This window comes from Bombus vosnesenskii, unplaced genomic scaffold (genome assembly GCF_011952255.1).
Source record: "Bombus vosnesenskii isolate JDL3184/JDL3185 unplaced genomic scaffold, Bvos_JDL3184-5_v1.1 scf7180000013605, whole genome shotgun sequence".
Classification (NCBI taxonomy): domain Eukaryota; kingdom Metazoa; phylum Arthropoda; class Insecta; order Hymenoptera; family Apidae; genus Bombus; species Bombus vosnesenskii.
The window spans coordinates 481,956-491,499 of NW_022883144.1; positions in this window are offsets into that span (position 1 = coordinate 481,956).

Here is a 9,544-nt window from a genome sequence, read left to right on the forward strand (position 1 = left end):
ATAAAACTAGACACTTCTGATAATTAATGATTTCTTTAGAAAATACTACGCAAATGTCAAAATCTTGGCTTTGTCACTTTTAGCCGTCTGAAAGAAAATTATGAGTATTTGAAAACATCGGCTTACAATTTATTGTCAATAATCAGTATTTCTTATCTTTTTTTTAATTACATAATACACTCAAAATTACAGTATACATACATATTTTACATAATTATTGTTGTAATAATTATTAACAAACCAGACTTACCGGCGTGTGTAACAATGACTCATTTTTGTTTGCTTTTTGTTCTCGTCCTAACTTGCAGCTACGTGTATTATAATAGAACAGGCCCGCTATTTCGTTTATTTGAACAGTCAAAATAGATTTTCTTTAAATTGCCCACCACGGGGTTATTATGATTATCGTTTCATGTCATCTGTGTTAATTATGAAACCGCTATAAGAGAGTGCGAATTAGTGATTACCTCTGAGAGATTTAACGTCAATGGACACAGAAGAGAGAACGTTTCACAGGGAAAATCGCGATTATAAATACCAGGGCATGCCATGATCGCGAATAATGGCCTTCAACTCTTCAGCCGTGATAATAATACACGCGACAAATCGATGTCTACGTATCTTCCAACTTTAAGATATTCAAACTGATATCAGGTGCCGACGTTCTAACGCATTATCAACGAACAATTTGTCGCGTTATCAATTCGAAGTTCGCATAAAATCCTGTTCGACGCATAGTGACAACGTTTCAGAAGTTTTGAGAAGAGTTTTGTAAAAAATGTTAATTGATCGTTACAACGTACCAATCTACTTCTATAATGCATATTACTACAGATATTGCTTTATTTGAATAATTCTATTTCAAACATTGCCAAATAGGTAACAATGGAAAGTTCACGATAAACGATAGATCGTGATAACAAAATTTTAATGGAACCCATAAGCATTTCAAATGTCTCGCATACTCTGTCTACTTACAATTGTAAAATTGTAAATAATAATAGTTCAAGAAATTCGAGCTCGTGAAACTTCTTCTACCAACTTCTTTCAACCGCTCAGCTTTAACGATGTAATCTACAAAGAAGGATCAAGCAGGTATGCGAAATTTCACAGTGAAATTCACTGATTTTAATGTCACGTCTTAAATCAGTCTTATCGTCACTGTTTAAGAGACCTGGATCGATGATGAACATAATACCTCTCGTTGATAATGCGTTAATCGGAGATACACTGGAGCACGGGAACGTGAATCGTGTGATCGAGCATGTGAATAGATCGTTAACACTAAGATCTCGTGTACTTTGATGCACAGCACGGAAGAGCAAATTCTTTTGACTCACGCGTAACACTACTTCTCGAATGCCCTTAACAAATATGTTATTGTCGGTTAAACCATAAGTCCGATCAATTTTAATATTGTCAGTTCGATACACTAGGATCGATCGAAATTTATATAATAATAATAATGTATAATGTATATATACGTATATATAAGTATATATATGTACACACGCACGCGCATATACAGGGGAAACTAGGGACGCACACACGCACCCACACCGGTTACGGGTCCGCGAGAATTAGAAATGTTTGAACTAACATTCAGATGGATAGTTGAACCATTGCTGAAATTTTTCAATAATGACTCGCTAAATATTTTATACTTCTTAACAAACAAACTGGTTAATCGTACTTTGTTGCATAAAATATTTCGTTACTTAAAGGATTAGTTCGTTTTCAAAAAAGTATTTCCAGTTAACTCAAACGAGTTGAAAAAGTTACTTTCGACTTTTTATTTAAGAATATTATTTTTCATGTTTAAGACGATAATGATTATTAGACTGGGGATGTTTATGCAAATTCACATCTTTATGAATATAATTTTAAAAAATGGAACCTAGGCGGAGGTCAGTTTTATCCGCTAAATATTATAATGAATTTCGTACCTTGAAGATTTTATATATCTTTGCATATTATGTACATTCACTATCTTTAAATTTCCCATAAATACATAAAAATCCGCAGTCTAATGATAATTTAAAATTCTTAACGTAATAATGGACAGAATTTATATAATTAACAATTTGATAATATAATTACTTCTAAATAGACTTCAAAACACTAACTAAATTTATAATGAATTTTTTACCAATTTTAATTTACAACATTTATAAACGAGAAGATATTCTTCGTAATAATTTTACTTTCAAGGTTTAGTTTAACAGTATCGATGATTATGACAGAAATGTATGTGGACTCGAAATGAATACAAAGAATATTCTAACAATAGGTAGAACAAGCTCATTTTTTCCAAGCATTATTTTGACTAGAGAACACAAACAATTGCTTTCATTTACCATCATTTGAATAATGCGATACATACGCTTCTATTCTATATAATTTATAGAGCGATAAATTATTTCACGTAACATAAAACAATTTTCTCGGCAGATCACATACACACAGAAAGGATTTAATTTAGACATTTTACAGACATAAAACATAATAACAAGGAATTATTAGTAAACCTACATTCATACGTAAAGCCACAAGAAGCTTAGTACGATTGAAACTCAAGTATTTCTTTGTGAAACGCTCGTGCTCGCTGGAAACAATAATCTTCTTGTTAATACATGTAACAATTATAATACACAATTCTGACATTCTAAATAATATAATAATTCTGACTATATTAATACAAACTATATTTAACAAAAATTTAAGAAAGAAGACTTTAATTTAACAAATTTTATCTTTCACCCGTTTTAAGTCTAAAACATTTTCATACCTTAAAACATTAGAAACTTTCAACGCTAATATTCTCAACGTACAGCGTGAATGAATAAATATTAATAATATAGCAATATTTTCAGAGCCTCTCTTTTACTCGAATAAGTCAAAAGCACGAGGATATCACGTCAAAATCTCGCACAGTATCGACATACATATTTTTAAAGCATACCTACTTTATTGCCCTTACAATATATGCTTTACTATATTTGCGAGCTTCCTCCATTTATTGTCGACATTTAATAAGTGAAATTTCTCTTTCTCGCAAAACAAGATCGATAGAACGATGTAGCTCGACACTATCTGAATTATGTACCTAAAAAATGTACATATAACGACACGTATTATATGTGTACAGAACATGTAACACGTTACACATGGTATATACATGTAATGTATATTTGTATATGTATGTATATATATATTTATTTAATTTATATATTTTTTTGTTATATTCATATAATTTCATATGGTTCTTTCAATACTATACGTTACAATTTAATTTACTTTTCGTTAAGACCACAAGGTAATACTTTCATGTTTATGAATAGGTAATGTACATTTCAAGCATTTTCTAAACTTCACGCCATATACAATTGCGCCCGGAAACAATAGCGTAGCAAACTCGTCGGACACCCATAATCAATCTCTTACACACGTTTTTTTAAACCGTTTTCAGAGAAAATAGTTATCTATCGAAGCAATAGATTAAAAATTACATCTGCAATACCTCGACATTGAATAATTTTTGCATGAATATTCTTATGACATTTGAGGACAGACATGTAATTTTTGACAGCAATTTATCATTTATTTTTATAATTCCTCTATCGTCGTGAGTGACAAAGTAAATGTTAAATGCTTCTAATGAACATGATGATATATGTTACTACGTGATACCAGCGGTTTCATGATATATTCCTAACATATTTTTGTCATTTCACTCTCGTGAAAATTATAATTTGCAATCAATTCTCTATTGATAACATATAAAACAATTGTAAATTTTCCTGGATTAATCAGCGATTCCAATACTCTTTTCCAGTGCAGCTTTCGAGATCAAAAGTTTTATTTCGAAAGAAGAAAATTACTAACATCTACGATATTATTTATATAGTTTCCCTTCTCCGTATTTTATCGGTGAAAAGACAACTAAATAACGATTTACACGTCATCAACATTGCTACAAACCGATCTAATGTAAAGAGTTAAGAAAACATTTAAGTATTTGTTAAAATTGTTGCAAAATATAACGATATAAGTAACGTGAATAATAAAACAGTCAGTTATACTAACTTACAACATACTGATGACGAAAAGCATTTACGAATGTATTAAAAATCACTTGAAGAAGCTATAAATATAGTGCAAAAATTAACAATTACATCAATGTTGATGAAAAGATCTTTCATTGCGAAATCATTTAATACATTCGCTGTTATTAAGATATGGCTACCCGCCTCTTACATTTTTCTTTCATCAGAAAGATCTGTATTTTAAATAATAATGACTGTGCAGCTTACTGTTTTATGTCTCTTCATAAATCATCCTGTCAGACAGCAGAAACTCAAAAATGCGTTAGTGTTATTCAGCAGCAGTGTTCAAAGTCTATATAAGAATGTTATAAAAACTTATGTATATTGAACTTAACAGCGTTATATCTATCACTGATAACAAATATCCTTGCATAATGTATCGTAGTAGCTATATAACTCTGACAATGCATCATTCGTCTGTCTGATATTTATGAATATTCGCTGATTGAAAACCTTTAGCATATTTGTCTGTCAATCGTAATATAATCGTTTTCACGGATAAGTGAAACGTTCGATTTTCTCTTATTCGTTTAATATCGCATAGACGGTACTCTCGATTACACATACATGTAAAGCTAATTGTTATTTAAAACGATACAGGGTGCACCGAGAAAAGCGTGCGCGATATTCAAAGGTTTTACCGTCATAGTATTTCATAAATAGTGCAGCAATTCTATCCGATGGGATTCGACTTTTAACAATGTAATTTGATCCAGAGACGATTGGTTCCTTTCATATTCGATGCATTAGTACGCTACGATCGGCCCACCCCGTATTTTTCTTTTCTCTTTATTGTCGTAAAATTATTATCGGAGCTATATATTCATATAAATATATCAGTATTATTGTTCGAACAGCATTAGAACTTATCCTACGTATCGTCGTAGTGATTATAGTTAATGTATATTTCGAGTTCAACCCCACCTTTTGATTCTGACAATGGAATAACATGGATAAAAGTTAGGCCTGTTACTACTTCGATACAATAGCGTATACAATATCTGATGCAGCACTGAATTATGCGAGCCACGATTTTTTCAAATAAAACGATGATTATATGTATATGACTAGGCGATTGCTGGCAGAGCAGAGTCACAATGATTATATACGTTTATATAATATATAATTATTCGAACAAAATTTTTGTTCGTATCTTTCTTTCAGCTCAGTTTGGATATCTTTTAATAATCATTTCCTTTAATTGTTTCTTTATTTTTGCGATTACATTGTTTCCGGAATCTTCATATTTCCGTAATTCGTAGTTTCAATAAACTACGTATATTAAATTTCATTGTTCCAATTTCTCTATATTTTAACAGTCTCGTTATTTCAGTTGCGACTATCTTGGTCTTTCATATCCTCTATTACTTCTGTTTTCCGCATAGTCTCCATCGCACATGTATTATCACAACAGCGTAGTCCATTCGCTATTCGCCATTTCGACATTTCAATAGTCCGCTATTTCAACATTCTCCGATTTTTATATAAAGTTCCATATCATTTTATAAAATAAATTACATCATTTCTCAATATATATACGTGCTGTCGTTTTATTTACAATCTCTGTTCCAAGTGCTCTTAATAGTTAAATATTGGTTCAAAAAATAGTCATTTGGCCGTTTTGATTTCTTAGAGAAGAGATAACTTTGACTCCACCCTACCATATATCTATGCATATAAGCAGATATTATTCATAAACCAAACTAACAAGCTTGTTTGCTGCGAAAATGTTAAGCGGAAAACGATACTTTCATCCTTTTCCATGCTAACCGGACGCGCGACTTTCTTCTGTTAACGTAACAACGGATCGTTCCGCTCGGCGCAACGTTCCAGTGACAAACATATTGGCGAATCACGAACATCGCGTGCAACAGCAATTCGTTGGAACGCGTGTTGTTTCAATTTCCGGCTTTTCACCGAATGGAAAAACCACGGACCGAAGACGATACCGCGGAAACGTCAACTCAAAAATACGTTTCCCATCATTATCTGCATCATTTTTGCAATTATACTGATTATTCCCGAACAAGTAAATCGTGACTCTGCTATTATCTGTCGTTACTGTCGCTAACATTACGCCCAGCAGAAACTATTACAGCAGCGCATCGGTTCTAACATAACGTACATACGAAATCGCTTGAGGAAGCTTCAATGACGGCTCTAAAGAGCCGCCCCGTACAAGAAATTTTCCTAAGTTAGCGTTTCGAAAGATGTTCATCTACCATTGGGTAAATCAATCGAAAGTATGTATATCTGTATGGTAAAACGCGAATCGATGAAAGAAGTTTATGCAACGATCGTTAACCCTTCGTTTTGCGTAAACCGTAGCGTCAAAATCTGTAAGTAATTGATGATTTAATAAAATATATCAGTAAGTATTGTTGATGTAATTTTGTTTAGAGGACAGGAAATATTGCTAAATTCATTCTATCTTCGTGGTAGTTTTTTGAACGATTTACTAAATTATTTGGAAAATTATAGACAAATATACTTTCATTGCTATATAATATAATTATTGTCGATGTAATTTTATTTAGCAGACAGGAAATTTTATTACGAATTTACTAAATTTATTTTATCGTAATGTAATTCTTTTAACGATTCTAATAGAATATAGCTGAATAAATTATTTCGTAAATTATAGGCAAATACTTGCATTGTTATATAATATAATTATTGTCAATATAATTTTATTTAGCAGGCAAAAAATGTTACTAAATTTATTTTATTATAGTATAATTGCTTTAAAGATTCTAATAAAATATGGTTTGATAAATCATTTAAAAAATTATTGGTAAATACCTTCATTGTTATTTAATATAATTATTGGTCTTTACTTTTAAAATTTTGTAGAAAAATCATTTTTATTGTCTTAGCATATCTTTACCATTTCTTTTAATTATTGTCTTACATAAAGATAAACGAAGAGTTAACCGGAATCCTTAAAAAACGTTTATATAACAAATTGCATAGAAACACTATTAAGTTTGTTGCGTTTTCATAACAAGTGCATGAGATTACAAGATATTATTGTCGACACCGCGAAACGTCTAAAAAATAAATTTTTCCACAGCTCGCCTTTAGATCTCTAGCGATTTTCAAAACACATTTTTCTTTGAACATCTGCGATTCGTTTCAGCAAGCATTTCGTCTATTGCGATTACGCTCGATTATATCGATCGCCATACACGTTGACCCCAACGATATGTACATACATACATATATATGCGTATATATAATAATACAATAATATAATTTTATATGTATTATGTATAACGTATGATATACTGTGTAATAATATATTCATTAAGTTTAACAATTAATGTTATGTTATATTATTTACACATCCTTTATAAATATCGAAATTTATATTAATTATAGAGTCATTGCTTTTCTATTAAAATCTCTTCGCGTGCTTGTTTCCAAAGATTTGGCAAATTATAACTATAAATGTATGGACACACTAAGAAGTAAGTAATTATTAAAAGTGTGAAAAAGTAAATGAGAATTTCCAAGTCAACTCGATTCGTCTAAAGCTTATAGTAAAAACTATCGTTATGACTACTCCACTTTTTGTAATTAAATATCTGTATCAAGATGTTGATGCAGTCTGACAAAGGAAAAAATTTGCGATTACCATACAAAAACTTTGATACGAAAGGATTAGTATGATTAGCTTACAATTAGTATCATATGCTGCAACATGGGCTCCATACGTATATGGGTATGTGTATAATATTAATTACACCACGACATGACCGAGAAAATGTATATCTAACCTTAATCATCATTTAGCGCGTTGAATTATATATATCGGCTACATATATATGTATATACTCGTAAATATCCGTATATATCTCATATTATGTATCTATAATTTCTTTTAGAAATAGATATCGCGCAAATTGACTAATCTCGTGAATCCTCGGGCAACGAAAAGGAGGGCTGTTCGAATAATATAAGTATGTATATAGTAGTACTTTCATGTAATTTTGTGATTAGACGTTTGACGTGTATAACGAATCGATCGATCGTTCTTGATACATGTATTTTTTGTAAAATTCCGAAAAATTTATTTCTTGCAAAACTTTACTGCACGATGAAAGAAAATATTAATTTACATTGATATACGATATTAAAATCAACCAATTCAAGGTTATATGCCACGAACTTTCGCTAACAGATATGTGGATACCATAGCATATTATTATAATTTCAGTCAGTTACGACACAATTTGATTTCAATATACAGACTGTTTCCTTCGTAAACTTTTATTTTATTTACACGTGTGATATCGATCCTGAATACTTTTTCCTACTTTCGACAGGGCAATTACTATTTCTTAATTTTTTGCCTGCTGAATTAAAATTTGACAAACGATCGATCGATATCCGTACATGTATCACGTATTATTTCTCAACGTACGAATATGTATACGTATACATCTATATCGTTACGACTCGACCATGAAATAATGCAATAAGTTGGATGTTATATCATCCTCAACGTGTATATATTCTGTTCTCTGATATCGGCGATGAAAAATCACCAACAACGTTCGAATATAGTAACGAAATATATATATATATATATATACTCTTTTGTACGTATATGTGTGTATGTGTGTGAATGCCCATGTGTACCGTGTAAATGCCCATGTGTGAATACTATGTATGTATAACAATTATGAAGTATAAACACCTAGGACAAATGTATAATAACGCGACTTGTTCCTAATTCTCGAACTGACGTTCGAACTTTCATGGATATACTTTCATCAAATACGTACAGTAGAACTCGATGTATCCGAACCGTAGCACCGTTGTTCTGAATAACTCCAGGATCTCGATACCGTCTATACACCATTTTTCAAGAAACATTACGACGTATCGTGAGAAGCTTCGAATAACATATCGATATTGACATATTCACGAATTTCTAAATTGTGATAGCTAAATTGCTTAGCTTCTTCAAACACGATATTATCTTTGCGCTGTACATCACGCACTGTAAAATCATCTAAACATTAATGGGATATTTGCTGGTTACCTTCGTTGAAAGCTACGATATCCTTGATATCTATTATCGTAATCGTATCGGAATTCTATTGATCCAGCTTTAACTGTATATGGACTTTTATGTTAATTGTTCGTTGTTAGAAATAGACTCTCCTCTGTTTCTTTGTTTCATATTAAGCGTTCAGTGATTCAGCATTTCTGTTTAATAAGTGGACTGCGGATTTTTATACAGATTTATACTTTTACGGACACGACTAACGAAACAGAAGGTAAGTAGAAGTTTTGTTTCTGAAAAATTATAACGAGTATTCTACTTTGAATATTTCGTATTTTTATATTTTTATATTTCTATATACTGTATCCTGTCAATTGTTGCATCCTTAAGTTTTACGTAGACACATAAAAATCCGTGGCCTATT